This window comes from Carassius gibelio, chromosome A7 (genome assembly GCF_023724105.1).
Source record: "Carassius gibelio isolate Cgi1373 ecotype wild population from Czech Republic chromosome A7, carGib1.2-hapl.c, whole genome shotgun sequence".
Taxonomy (NCBI): Eukaryota; Metazoa; Chordata; class Actinopteri; order Cypriniformes; family Cyprinidae; genus Carassius; species Carassius gibelio.
In genome coordinates this window covers 16,991,324-16,999,536 of record NC_068377.1, presented here as the reverse complement: position 1 = coordinate 16,999,536, position 8,213 = coordinate 16,991,324, and the positions used below count along the sequence as shown (strand labels likewise).

At 37.5% G+C, this 8,213-nt stretch overlaps 1 long non-coding RNA gene across 6 annotated transcripts; it reads right to left on the bottom strand.

Annotated features, from left to right (window-relative positions):
• Positions 1 to 321: 321 nt before the first annotated feature.
• LOC128016679 (uncharacterized) lies at positions 322 to 5,334 on the bottom strand. 6 transcript variants are annotated; one of them, XR_008184244.1, is made up of 9 exons: positions 5,225 to 5,333; positions 5,078 to 5,130; positions 4,240 to 4,612; positions 3,943 to 4,055; positions 2,903 to 3,011; positions 2,668 to 2,757; positions 2,490 to 2,553; positions 1,955 to 2,192; positions 322 to 1,887 (listed from the first exon to the last, which is right to left on the bottom strand). It is a non-coding gene; the product is annotated as an uncharacterized LOC128016679 (long non-coding RNA). The 6 variants fall into 6 exon arrangements; XR_008184247.1 differs by having other exon boundaries at positions 4,240 to 4,310; positions 5,084 to 5,130; positions 5,225 to 5,314; XR_008184248.1 differs by having other exon boundaries at positions 4,240 to 4,310; positions 5,225 to 5,240.
• Positions 5,335 to 8,213: the final 2,879 nt, after the last annotated feature.

Below are 8,213 nucleotides of genomic sequence, written 5' to 3'. Positions count from 1 at the left end.
ATGTATAGCACTTTTCTATGAATGTTTGAAAGCTGTGCCAAACATTATTTAGTAAACATAGCATAATGAGTTGTCCTACCAATTTTCTTTTTGAAACTATAATCAGATTTTGATTTACAGCCATTTGGAATGTTAATTGTTTTGCTCTTCAAGGGGACTCTACTGGGCCCCTGGGGATGGAAGGGCAGGAAAAAAATGCACAGCTCTATTCTCATCATTGGCAACAAACTGTTGAGACACATTTTGTAGGTTGTCTTTTCAAAAGCATACCATTATGTAAGTTGGAAGTCATAGTTATCTTAGAATTAAGACACCAGAAAATCAACATAAGTGCCCATTTGGAAAGAGCTCAATTTATTTCATAAGATCAAGAGCAATAATACAGTGCTAATAGTAAACAAAGACAACAAATACATATTCTGACATTTCATCAGACAAGGCCAATGTGTCATTCAGTAAGACAATGTGTGACAGTGTGCAGTTTATGGTTCCATACAATTCATGCAATTTAAAGAATCATAATATAAAATACCTAATTCATAAATCTCTGTAAAGAATGTCTCATCTTTGTCCTGCTCAGGAGCTAGACATCAGTAATGTGCATGAACATCTTCATTATAATACAGAACAGGATTCATGTTGATCTTTCCTTGATTCATCACCTTCAGTTGTGCATGAAGTCCATGCAGTCTCTTCTAATGCAGCTCTTCATCTAACTGAATTTCATTAATATTACTAAATGTTCATGTCTTCATCAAAACAACCATGGTGATTATATGTGTTGTTTACAAAATTAAATGGTGTATCTACCAAAAAACCATCTCTAGTACAGAATATTCACCATACTTGATTATCCAACACCATACGCAATATTTTACTAGGATGCAGCATAAAGACAGATAAAGAAGCATATTAAGACAAATTATATTCAAGTGAAATAAAAATGGGTTACATTAAAACCATTTTATTTTAATCAGATGAAGAAACCCAGATGAAGGCATGGTGAAATGTCTTGAGCACCAAAGAATCACATCCAGTTTCCTTCTCATCATCAGAGCTCTCCTGGTTTTCTTCAAATCCATGTCTCTATCATGATCTTCTTCAATGTCATAAACAATTTGCAATTGTTATCCAGCACAACAATACAACTGATGAACAAGTCATGTGACCAATTCAAATCAAATCATTTTATTATCACAATACCATGAATGCAAGTATACAGGTGGTAAAATGCTTTTCTGCAAACTGCAGCATGACAAGTACTGAATATATTTGCAACACATATACAGTATCAAAAATATAAACCGTATACATAAGAGCTCAATACAGGTAGAAAATATAGTGCAATACTATACTATACAGAGAGAACAAAATGAAAACAATTAACAACAATCACTGTATACTGTAGATATACCTCTGCCCACTGCTCCGGGTGTGTGTTCACAGTGTGTGTGTGTTCACTGCTCTGTGTGTGTGCACTTCGGATGGGTTAAATGCAGAGCACAAATTCTGAGTATGGGTCACCATACTTGACTGTATGTCACGTCACTTTCACTTTCAGTACAGTATGAATTAGTGCAAACAGAATATCAGGTTGCAGAATAATAGTGAGTCAGAGTCCAGTCAGTGTAGCTGATAGAGTGCAGTGCACACAGTATGAGGCTGCTGGTGTGTGTATGTGTGTGTGTGTGTGTGTGTGTGTGTGTGTGGTGTTACTGGTACGAGTTCAGTTCAGTCTGATTGCCTGTTGAAGGAACTTGTTTTGCAGTCTGCTGGTGCTGGTTCTGTGATAATGTCTGTCTGATGGTGATGTTGAGAGCAATCCATGGCTCGTGTGGCTGGAGTCTCTGACGGTCCTCAACAAAAGAAAAACCTTGCGTAGATGTCCTGGAGAGACAAAATCATTGTGTCAATTATATATTATTATTATTTAGAATTGTTGTAATGGACATACCATTGATTCCTGTTGAAGGTTGTTGGAGGTATGGGCTCTCAGTTGTGAAGTTTCTTTTATGGCCGTAACATCTGTGCAGTCACACAGCTGTTTGGGAATTCAGTCTTCACAGTTTCAGGCTGCAGCGCTGCATTTGGTGACCATTGACTCCTCCATCTCTGGCCTCAGACCTGCTTCTCTTTAGTCTGGAGTGAAGACAAATGTTCTCAGTACCAGCTTTCCTTCTACTGCAGTCTTTCTGTACAAGTAGAAAATAATAAAAACAGTCATAACAAATCAGTTATGTATTGAAAACTCATAGTACATATGAAGACTTCAGATGCAAAGGCATCTAAGTTCCACCTGAAGTTTTCTTCTAAAATTCTTCTTAGAAGAACATTTCATACAGAACTTAAAGGCTTTTGCATCTGAAGTCTTCATATACAACACATCTCGTTCTTCATTTCTCCATCAACTGACTTCATCCTCCTTCAAAAACTGTAAGTCCATAAGAAAAATAGTTTTGGTGAATACAGGTGCAGGTGTCAGTACTCACCATATTCAGTCATTTTCTGCCCAAATTCCAGAAATGATGCCCTGATGATTTGTTCATTCTAGGACTTATAAAAAGATGTATATGTGAAAAATGATAATTGCTGACTTGAATAGAGATCAACATCATATGCTGTACTAATGCATTGCTTGAATACAGACACATCAATGGGGATGAGCACCTTTTCACTCTTTTCTGTTTGGGCACAATAGAGCCATGTTCATTCCTCATCCCCAACAGGACTGATGTTCTTTGTGTTTTTGCTCTTCAGCTGTAAAACAAAAATATGTCTATTAACCCCATGTTTAATTACTATTGCTTATTACATATGAATTAAGACAGATATAATTAAGTAAATTCACCAAAAGATTCAGGTTAGAGGATTAAATGAATATTGATTACAATTTTCTACAAACCTTTCTTGGAGAGGGCTGATCATGACAGGAACTTGCTGAGCCACACTAGTAGACATTCAGTTGACAAACCTGAAAGAGGCCATCATGCAACCATCCGCTCTGTTTGTACCTTACAACAGAGCAAGAGAGAATGTGTGAGTGAGTGGAGAGAGTAAAGGACTAAGATGAAGACAAACAAGCAAAGAAAGGCAAAATCTTGCGTTTGAGTTTAACAAAATGAGAGGGAAGAAAGCTGTATCTTCAAGCTATATTATTCTCAATTATTTTCTACACTATAACATGCAGCAGGATTGTTGTAAGCAGTTTAAAGACCTCTTCATACCAAGGATGAGTCCATACTTAATGACACAGAGGAACAACATCAGTGGAATATATTTTCCAGCTGATGAACATTAAACAGCCAATCAAAATGCACATTTCAAAAGCTTGATCATTTAAAGTGGCAGACATCAACGTCGCTGCAGTGTGTATATTAATAAACATAACTTTATCATTGGTTGATGTTGGTGTGGATGCTAAAATAGTTATTGTAGTTACTATTCTTGGTGTGAACAGCCTTAAATGATCTAATTTGGCCAAATTAACTGAAGATCTGATGTGTCACATGACAAGTTACACAGCATTTCCTGACTTGCTTTTAAACAGACGTGTTCAATTAAAATCAACATGGAAATAAAGGCAGACTGTGAGGTGCGGACAGATATCATGTACTGTTAGAACGGGTTAAGACGGTGCTAATAAAGAATACACTGGACTCAATATAAACTTTAGGATATAACGCTCTGACTACTTAAAATGGACACAGTCTGCATGAGAGCTGAGGCGATGGTCAATGACAGCAGGAGGAAAAGCTGGAGAGTACGCTTGTACAATATCATATGAATTTGCTGAAATTGTTTGAATTATTAATACTTTGACATAGCACAGGGTTTGTACTGATGGGGTCGTGAGGTATTTAAAAAAGTAAAAAACATAAAATTCGGTGCAAAATGTAACTGCAGTAAAGTTCTGTCGAGGTGCTCAGATCAACACAGACGTACCTCTGGAAATATCTGCCTTAGCAGCTTTTGGTCTTCTCCGTAAACACACAAGATGGTCAAATTCATCCCTCTCCACAAACAAGGTTTGACAGGCCCATGGTCTTCCTTTTCAGCTGGAATAAAGAAAAAGTAACAAGTTGTTGTTGTTGTTTTAATACATACATGTTTAGACAGTGTGTTAGAAATGATCTGTGAACAAAATATTTGAAAGGAAGGACTATAAGGAAGGTTATTAACATAAAGTAAGGATAAATTAATTAAAGTAAATCAGTTATAACTACATATCTTCAACATTACCTGTGTCGAACCTTTGAAGGACTTCATCTTCACTGGAAACTTCTTCAAGTTGAGCTTCGAGTACAAGTTCCCTGTTAATACAAGAACTGATCAAAATCTGATTCTGAGCTGTGAAAATATGCCATGATGAACAAGAGAAAGAAAGAAAAATATGTGTGACTTATTTATGAATTACAGTTCAGAAAAATAGGAAAGGAAAATGAGAGAGAGAGAGAGAGAGAGAGAGAGAGAGAGAGAGAGTGAGAGAGAAAGAGAGAGAGAGAGAGAGAGAGAGAGAGAGAGAGAGAGAGAGAGAGAGCATCATAAAGAGCTGCTGGACACTGAATGTTGTTGTAGGAGCTGGAGATGTATGTGATATGAAGAAACTGCAAAACTGAAAAGAAAAAAAACACTGAATCACAATTACATTACAAAAAGGTATTAAAGGCATGGCAAATGTGTTACTTAACTAAAGAGTACACAATAAGCACAGTTACTGTGGTGAAAAGCATGGTAACGTGTTTATACTACAAATACCAAAGTAAAACTACAGTTATGACGGGAGATACATTGAGTTGTGGTTACTGAGGTTTTATAACACGTGACATGGTTCAGCGACATGTTACTATGGTAAAAACATGGTAAATGCGCGACTTTTACATGACCTCTTTCCACCACAGGCGAATTTCAAACGAATATCACAATGAAAACTAACTTTATAAAGCTGCAGATTTCGATTAAATGATTTGAACGTCAAACTGGTTTAATAGGACATACAGTGTCCAGTATCGATTTGAAAATAAAAACTCATATTATTCATAAACGATCGACTACTTTATGAGACGGGAGAAAACCTTACCTGTACATGTCTCGAAGTCATCTAAAATCCATATCATCAAAATCCACGAACATCTGGGAGAGTTTAAATCAAACAATTCAAAACGCAAATAGCAAACATGTTAAAATAAACCCACAATGCATTTAGGCGAAAGTTCATTTATCATACCTCCTGTTGCCAATAGGGGCGCTAATTTAGAGAACGCTCGTGTGGGTCGTATTTATGGATAGTGACAAACGACCCATACGGTCGTATGAGTTGGAGGACTTGTTGGATTATTTGAATCTGTATGAGTTTCTTGAAGAAAAACTATACTTGCCCTCTTAATCATAATATATTCAAAAAGACTAAACCTTTTAACAGCATCACAACACCCATTAATATTTAAAGAACCAAATCTCAAGGATGTCATGAAAAGAAGAAGAAAGCAAACATAAAAATGCATCCAAACCATCTCACTTTTTACCTTGCAAAAGCAATATACTTCTTACATTACAGAGAATCTTTTTAAGGCGGTACCGTTTTGGTCTATCAAGCTCATCAAAGTTTGTCTTTCGCATAGCTATGGTACAAGAACTGAGAAACAGTTTTAAATCTGGAAAGTATGACTCAATACTGATCTTACGAAGCCCTTTTGTATTGTCAAGGAAAGCATTAATCTGCTGTAATGAATACAACTTAGTCTTACCTTCAGAAGTATTTTCCGAGTCCATCACGTCATTCTCATCATATATTTCCTCGTCATCCTTATCGAAATCCTCCGTGTGTAGACTTAAATCCATTACCTCTTGTGAAACACTCGCTCCTTGACTCTGATCGATCGATTCATCAGTACTTATTTTAGCATTACATAGGTCTACCTCAGATATTTGTTCCTCATTCCCCGGTGATTCGGCCTCACGCGCCTCTTTCGCATTCACCTGCTCCGAACTCAACTCTGGCTGCGTGATTACGTCATTTTGTTCGGCCGCCGTCTCAGCTATCTGCACTTCGCTGTTGCTGGAATCACCCAACAGGGATCTTCCCTCGCGTAGTTCAGGCAAACTAATCGGCGTGGATTCTGCTCTGGCCTGTGGAGGTTGTAACGGCACAGCGTCCACAGTTACATCAGAAGTACCCTGTCTCGCCCTGTCATTTTCCACATTAACAGTCAAATCTCCATTAGTGCCATTATTTACATGACGATTCGGGCAAGTCTGCCGGACGTGACCAAAATCCCCGCAAATAAAACATTTCATGGACTCCGAGCTAATAAAAATAGTATAATCCTTCCCCTCGATAGTTAATTTGACAGACAGGTTCAAAGGATCACTGTGAGAATTGAGAATCATGAAGACCTGGCGCCGAAAAGACATTACATGTTTGAGTTCGGGATTTTTGCATCCGAGCGTAATCATCTTAATGGGACTCACTAATTTACCATATCTCACGAGTATTTCTTCCAATTTCTCATTTTTAACAAATGGAGGTACATTTGACAAGACAATCTTCTTTGATGGACTCGACAGAGGCAGAACAGGCACAAACATTTCATTGATCGTTAATCCGTTCTCAATTAAATCATTTGCCATTTGACTTTGACTCAAAAAAATAACAATGGCCTTGTTCATACGAGACGCGGATCTGATATTTACACCGCCAACAGCAGCACTCACGGCCACTAAACAATCTTCTACCGACACAGATGCATCAGGCATACACTTACAGCCATGTCTAATAGTCAGTTGTGAAAAATCACCCACATTTGTCCCCATTTTCCCCACTTGCTGACCGGCGTCAGCCGAGGAAAAAAAAAAAAATACTGCTTTACCAAACACAATTCAAGAAAGAGAAAAAAAGAAGAGAAAAGTTACAATCAACCACAACAACTCTCACCCACGCCAAACTCCGTTCACTCGTTCCCAGCATGCAACAGGGAGAGAGAGAGAGAGAGAGAGAGAGAGAGAGAGAGACTGGAGGATGGTGGCATTTTCAGAGAATGATATAAATCCTTGACACAGAAATTGCATCCAAAATGGTATCTTTAGGTTGGGAGACTCAGAATGTAGGAAGTGATTGTGAACATATAGTAGGTGACCCTCTGCTCATGGTTGTCTGGTGGGCTATGCGGGCACAAAAATACCTGCAGTACTGCCTCTGTCCTCTAGAAAGCGCACTGCTGACCCTGTGCTCTGCCCATACTAACAAACTTTGAAGGGAGATGCATCCCCAGCACATGATGCTGGCTTGTGCAAACTAATACTATAAACTGATATATAAATATATACACTATCAATCAAAATTTGGGGTCAGCAAGATTAATACTTTTATTCAGCAGGGATGGATTAAATTAGCCCAAAGTAAAACATTAATGTTACGAAATATTTATATTTCACATAAATGCTGTTCTTTTGAACTTTTTATTTATCAAAGATTCCTTTAAAAAAACAAGTATCACCGTTTCTGCAAATAAATCAAGTAGAGTTTTCAACATTGATAATAAGAAACAAAATATTTTCCGAGCACCAATTCAGCATAGTGAATAACTTTACTAAAATATTCAAATAGAAAAATACGTTTTGGCAATTTATTCATTTTATTTATTATTATTTCATTAAATAAATGCAGCTTTGGTGAGCATCAGAGGCTTTTCAAAAACATTATATAATCATACCAACCTCATTTTTGACAATGAGAATGTGTATATAATATAATATCAGATATAAAAAACTCAATGTAAACGCAGGAGAAAAGACAATAGACTTGTTGTTGTTGTTTTTTTTCCCTCCACCCTGCCATGATCTTTTTTAGATTCCATTGTCCAAGGCTAGTTGATGACCTAGAAAGATTCCTCCCTGCCGCTTAAATGAGTCGTTTCATACTTTTGCCACAAAGTCTGCGCTTTTCACAGATGACATACTGTACATAACTTGAGGGGAGATCATTTTGCTGATGATTTGACAAGTTACTACTGCATAGATGTGTCCTGGTGTATTTTCTTTACAGAATGTTGCATTCCTCTTTTTATCCTTGCTCTGCTATTGTTTTCTGCAGCTCCTGAGCTGACATTAACCCACTAAAGCAGGCCTTTGTTCTGGGTAACTGGAGAGCACTGCTAAGTGTACGCAGAGATTGGTGTGACTGAACCACTTGTGCGGTGTGGCCGTTCGTGCCTTGC